Here is a 7,030-nt window from a genome sequence, read left to right on the forward strand (position 1 = left end):
TGTGAACGTCGTCCGGTTGGGGCTGATCGAGACCTGACAGGAGAGAGCCGATTCCGACCCTCATTCCAGTCCTCGTCGAGGTCGAAACCTCAGGAGGACTGAAGGGATATATAACTGCGATGTCCGAAGACACGTAGAAACGCCTCTGTCGCAGTAGAGGAGGCGAAGGAGCTTGTTCGACCGTCCAGAACAGAGGGGGCCTTCTTGTCCGGAGGAGACGAGAGACTACCTTTGGCTCAACACAGTCGGCAAGCTCCGATCGCGGCCGCCCCACCGTCGATTTGGGTTCCCTCTCGGGCCCCAAACCGACTCGAGCCGAGACGTGGCTCTGCTGGTGGGAGCGGCGATCCTTCCCCGAGGTCATTGTGCTGACGAATCAGCGCCGTAACCTCGGCAAAGTTCCTCTGGATCTCGGAAGTCACGGCATCTTGCAGAGTGGGACCGTTAAGCCCTTCGAACAAGAGCATATTCCGAGAACCTTCCTCCTAAGAAGGGGGAACAGCGACAGCCCTCTCGGTCTTCCCCATCCACTTGCGCATACGTCCTGGCCGGTCCAAGAACCGTGCCTGGCACGTAGGGCGTCGTGGTGGGATCATGAGGAGCGCACCCCTCACGATCACTCCTCAATACCTCGCTCCTCCCGGTGGTAACCCGAGGAGGTTTGAAGGTACGGGAGAGCAGGCAGACCTGACGCTCCTATCGTCGCTCGCTGGCAGGACCAGCAGGCTTGGAGGGCTGCAGGCGATCGTCAACAACCCCCGCGGTGAACGATCGAGCTGCAGGCCTGGTCGAACCGTCTCGCTGTGGAGAACGGCTGGACCTGAGCACAGCGGCACTGATCTCGAGTGTCAGAAGAGCTGGTGCTGGTTGCCGTACCCGATCGCTCTCTGTGAGAGCGACGGTCAGGCGACCTGCAGGCTCCACTGTCGCATTGATGACCCGGTGCTTGTCCTCACGGCACGTCACGTCGCTGGTTCCAGCCGTGGCTGGCACCGGTCGAACGGGGAGGACCTCTTCCCAGCCTCAGCCCGTTGTCGGTCGTGGACCGTTTCACGTCCCCGGGTAGCCAGCTGTTCACCGAGGGAGGCTTGAGAGTGAGAGCTGGTCTGGTGAGAGTCGCCTGAGCGGCTGTCACCAGTCTTCCGCCCCGGTGCCGTGAACCTGACGCTGAGCGGACTCAGATGGTCTGGTTCCTGGCTGCACGGTCGCTGTTAGGCGACCGTACACTCGGTACCTCCCGCGAGCGAGAGGCCGAGACGGACCCTGATGCAGTGGCAGAACCACTTACGCCAGGCGAGGAAGTACCGGTGTTAGCCGGTACCCCTCTGTCCCCGTAGTCTTCTTCCTTGCGGAAGAGAGACGGGCCCCGCTCCCGAGAGCAGGAGGACCAGCGGAAGAAACCCTCCCGTCCCACCGAGGTGAGACGGGTCCCGAGAAGCTCCCGAGGAAGCTTCTTAGGAGGGAGGAGGCAACCTTCTTCTTCCTCGGCTGTAAAGCCTTAGAAGTCGAAGGGGAAGAGGCGGTCGGATGACGACCATGAAGAAGATGAAGACGACGACCACGACACCTTCCTCTCTTCTTCGTCAGCTTCCTCAGGACAGACGTAAGATCTGCTATCCAGGGCGGAGCCGGGGCTGCTGTAGCCGAAGCCACAGGGCCGGACGCACCTGTACAGACAGACCACAGTCTGGGTAGTACCACCACGAACAGGGACGACATCAGCAGGTATGGGTATCTCAGGAACAGCAGGCACGGCCAGCACATCCTCGGTAGGGACCGCCAGCGCAGCAACGGCAGGAACAGCCAGCGCAGCAACGGCAGGGATCGCCAGCGCAGCAACGGCAGGAACAGCCAGCCGCAGCAACGGCAGGGTACGGCCAGCGCAGCAACTGCCTGGACAGTCAGCCCAGAATCGGCAGGTACGGCAGGCAGCACCGGAAACACAGGAAGTGGAGCAGCAGCCAGCAACATCCTGTTACCGGCGGCAGGTCCAGGGGCGAGTTCTAGGGCAGCGGAAGTGTGGTCGCTGCAGCGCGGCAACCACGAGCGGCGGCGGCACGCCCCCTCTCGGTACGGTGAACGGGTCACTTCACAGCTTGGCTAGGCAAGACTGTTACCCCACGCGAGGCGAGTACACCAGGTGTAGGAGGACGTCGTCACCTGTAGCGTGGTCACCACTCCATGGGTGACCGCAATATGCCCAGACATAGAACCGCCGCCCCTGGACACCAGCACGCTCTGCAATTGGAAGGACGCCCATACCTCACCCAAGGTCCACCCTCGTGGCAGTATCACCTGGGGAAATAAAAGTAGTAGGCGTTAATGGAGGGGAAATCCCACCCCTCGTGCGGGGGTTTGATCCCTCCCGAACGAGTTGGAAGACCCTAATACAATTGTACATCGGGCACCGAGCGCCCTCCCCCGCGCTCGACGGATCGGGCGAGGAGAAGAACGCCGATAACCTCCCCACCCCCCCCACCCCCCCCAAGGGGAAGAGTCATCAGTGGGAACTGCGTTCTCGTCCCCTCCCCCCGCACAGTTACCCATGTACCCAACAACAAAATAAGAGTCTAGCAGTCGTGCATCGGCACGAATACAAGGCATACGGATCAATTCCCTGACTGAGCGGAACTTGAACCAAATAATATGATGCAATCAATAATAAGGAACAAAATGAAAATGCATCTTGCAAAAACGATTCACTTCACAATGAAAAAGGGCTCGGATCGAGCGCATTTGCGCCCTCGGTACCGAGCGTAAGGGTGAAAGGTTTCATTCCTTACCTTATGAATCAAGGTTTCTGGAAACCTTGATCCATAACGAATTGATGCAATCAACAGATATATGAAAATGAAAAGACTACTGCGCTTGCGATTTCACTTCATACAATCAAAAAGAGATAAGGATCAATTCCATGAATAACGAACATTGACCCAGTCAACATGCAATCTCAATAACAAAATGAAAATGAAAAAGAACTGTACTGCGATTTCACTTCATTCAACATAAAAAGGGGAAGGATCAATCTCCGGGCAAGCTCGGAAACTGATCCAAAATGAGTATTGCTACAATAAAATAATCTATGAAAATGAAAAAGAATACTGTACTTGCGATTCCACTTTCCATACTGAATAAGTTTCCGTGCCGATAGTATCGATCGGCAACGGGCACACAGGTCAAAAAAAATATAAATGAAAAGAGTACTTACTTTACGATTTTCATCTACACATTTCCAACCCAATATACGCTCGGAGCGAGCGCTCCCGCCCTCGCACCGAGCATACACAATACGAGGATCATTCTGGGAAAATGAATTCCCGCAATTACGCCCTTCAGTTCCCGGCACTCGGGTAATCGGAGAGCGTTGTGCAGCAAGATCCTTTAATTCACAATTGAAAATCAATGAAATGATTGTACTTACAATTCAGTTTCACTAGATACATCGAAAAAGAAAAACACAATCATGCGGAAAGCAAACGACGATGAAGCGGGCAGAGAGCGATGATACACGTCCACACGCCAGCAGGCCGAAAGCAAAAGTGATTTGTTTACCTCCCAGTGCGCTCTGCGCGCGCCTGTCGGACAAGCAGTTAACTACCGAAACCCCTTGTTCGAAAGCTTACGACCTATCCCAGCTTTGCCGCTAGTACCTTCTATTGGTAAAAGACCGAAGGTTTGTATGCCGTGTCGGAACAATTTAAAAGTAATTTGTACCAAATTTTAAATGTAATTTGTATTTTATTCCAGGGACATAAAAAACTACACTTCCATATATAGATACCTAGCCAGATCACACCCCACACTTAGATCACCCAGAGAAAGATAAAAAGGAAAGATATGAAAATATATGGGGCAAACGAAACTTGCTTTAAAGAGATAAGAGTAATCATGTCCTCTCTTAAAGGCAGTAGGAAAGTAACTGATGGGTTACGGAATGCCCAGTGCATCGTTTGTTTTTTGTTTGTTTTTGTATGGTGCTTTTTACGTTGCATGGAACCAGTGTTAATTCAGCAACGGGACCAACGGCTTTTCTTTTACGTGACTTCCGAACCACGTCGAGAGGTGAACCTTCTATCACCAGAAATACACATCTCTCACTTCTCAACGAATGGGCCGAGAATTGAACCATCGACCACCGAGGTGAATGGCTAATACCATACCAACTACGACGCTGAGGCGCTGCCCAGTGCATTGTGGGAACTATCAATGCCCCGTGACCAGGTACAGATGCCAATAGTCCCTGGATCATACAAGTTTTCTATTAATTCTACTGCTTGTACAGCTGGCACTAGTATACATCCTAATGTTAAGACAAGGTTTGTTTTGTATATGAAAATTTTTTATTTATATAGATTCTTGGCATTATGCCAAGCACTGGGGCAACTAAGGCCATTCAGCACTGAAACGGAAATTGTCAGTAAAAGGTTTGAAAGGCATTACAGGACGAAAACCTCGCAGTTGCACTATGAAACAATTGTTAGGAGAGGGTGGACAGTAAGATGAAAGAAAGAGAATTTGAACGGAAGTACAGTAAAAGGAATGAAAGTAGTTGCAACTAGGGGCCGAAGGGACAATGCAAAGAACCTTAAGTATTGTCTATATTGCACCGATGAGGTGCACTGACGGCACTATCCCCTATGGGGGACTAGTGTAAAAGGATTGTGATGAAATATAAGTTTTAATAACAGGCCCTGTTATTGCAGTTTCACATCCAGCCATATACAAATTACAAGGACATTACTACCCATGATGAGTCCATGGTTTTCATGTATGTACAGTAATTTAGGCCATTTGCTACTTCTCATTATCAAGTACTTTAACCAGACCACTAAGCTAATTCATTTAGCTATCCCAGGCCTGGCTTGAGTGGCCACAAGGGTTTGTCTTTATTAATTAGTTTTTTTTTTTAATCTATAATTGGATTAGTTGAACAAAATTTCATTTTTTTTCTTTTTCAAAACCAAACATTTGTTAACCCTCTTACGCCGATTGGACGTATTAAACGTCGAGTCAAAATATCTCCCGTATGCCGATTGGACGTATCATACGTCGGCTCAAAAAAGTTTTTTTAAAAATTCGCGCAAAAATACTTATAGGCCTACCAGCCAAAAACTTTTGAATCACGCGCCTTGGGGGATGCTGGGAGTTCACGGATCAAGGCGTTGTTTTGTTTACAATCGCTACGCAGGCGCGCAAGCGCGAATTTCTTTCTTATCGCACTAAAAAGTATCAGTGACACATCTCAAAAATTAATTTCGCACTTTGACCTAATTTTTGCGCCATTTTAAAATTATCCTTTACATGAAGATTATATATGAAAAATGTGTGCATTTCATGATAAAATACAACAAAAAAATACTCATGATTGTAGCTTTTATCAGTTTGAAATATTTCCATATAATAACGATAAGTGCAAAAAATTTCAACCTTCGGTCAACTTTGACTCTACTGAAATGGTGCAAGAAACGCAATTGTACGCTAAAATTCTTATATTATAGTAATATTCAATCATTTGCCTCATTTTGCACCAAATTGGACGTCTCTAGCACAATAATATTTCGATTTATGGTGAATTTATGAAAAACTTTTTGCCTTACGTCGTCGTGCGATAACTCTTCCGATAAATTTTTTCGTTGCGATTGTCCTAATGTTTGCACCCTTTTAAATTTGCCGTTACATAAAGTTTATATATGGAAAATGTGCGCAATTTCATGCATAATACAACAAAAAACACCCATTGTTGTAGCTTTTATCAGTTTTGAAATATTTTCATATAAATAACGTTAAGTGCAAAAATTTCAACTTCCGGTCAACTTTGACTCTACCGAAATGGTCGAAAAACGCAATTGTAAGCTAAAACTCTTATATTCTAGTAATATTCAATCATTTACCTTAATTTTGCAACGACTTGGAAGTCTCTAGCACAATATTTCGATTTATGGTGAATTTATGAAAAAAAAAACACTTACGTTCGCGCGGTAACTCTTCCGAAAAAAATCAGATTTTTTTTGTGCGATTGTCGAAGTTGCACCATTTAAAATTAGCTGTTACATAAAGTTTTTATATATGAAAATGTGCGCAATTTCATGTAAAATACAACTAAAAATGATTGAAGGTTGTAGCTTTTCTCTTTTTTCGAAATATTTGCATATAATCATAATAAATAGAACAGGACGTTTCGGATCAAATTTGACTACCGAAATAGTTTGAAAAACGCAATTGTAAGCTAATACTCTTACGCCTAGTAATATTCCGTCATTTTTCTTCATTTTGAAACAAATTTGAAGTCTCTAGAACAATATTGTGATTTATGGTGAATTTTTGAAAAATATATTTACCTTCACTCCGCGCGCCGATTCGCGGCCGCAAGTCTCCGAAATACGTACATCGCATTATCCTAATATTTGCTCCTTTTCATATTAGCCGTTTTATAGTTTCATATATCAAAATGTGCGCAAATTCATGAAGAATACAATAAAAAATAATTGAAGGTTGTAGCTTTTTCCATCTCCGAAATATGTGCATATAAAAAAAAATATATATAAAAATTTCGACATTCAGTCAAATTTAACTTGTCCGAAATGGTCGAAATCTGCAATTCTAATCTAAAACTCTTACACTATCGTAATATTCAATCATTTTTTGTCTTAATTTTGAAACAAATTGGAAGTCTCTAGAACAAATATTTAGAATTACGGTGAATTTTTTGAAAATGGGAAAAATTATTTTTTTACGTCCGCGTGTTACGAATTCGTACATCAATTTTTGTGATAATATTTTTCCGGTGTTGCTTTTATTGTTTTACTATGTATTATATATCAAAATGATTGCAATTTAGTGTAAAATAAAAAAAAAAAAAATTAACTCGTTAGCTTTGACCGTTTTTTGCACAGCGTGATTTGAATACAATTATCTATGAATTTTTTTTTTTTCACTACCATATATCGCATTATTTACATATGATAATGATATTATTTTTCATTTCTGATGATTGCATACTAAACTTCAGGCAATGACAAAAAAAATGAGC

At 45.4% G+C, this 7,030-nt stretch overlaps 1 protein-coding gene across 1 annotated transcript in view; it reads left to right on the top strand.

Moving 5' to 3' along the window:
• LOC135213709 (N-alpha-acetyltransferase 15, NatA auxiliary subunit-like) overlaps nt 1-7,030 on the top strand; it is a 123,079-nt gene that overhangs the window by 16,452 nt on the left and 99,597 nt on the right.

This window comes from Macrobrachium nipponense, chromosome 43 (assembly GCF_015104395.2).
Source record: "Macrobrachium nipponense isolate FS-2020 chromosome 43, ASM1510439v2, whole genome shotgun sequence".
NCBI classification, from domain to species: Eukaryota; Metazoa; Arthropoda; class Malacostraca; order Decapoda; family Palaemonidae; genus Macrobrachium; species Macrobrachium nipponense.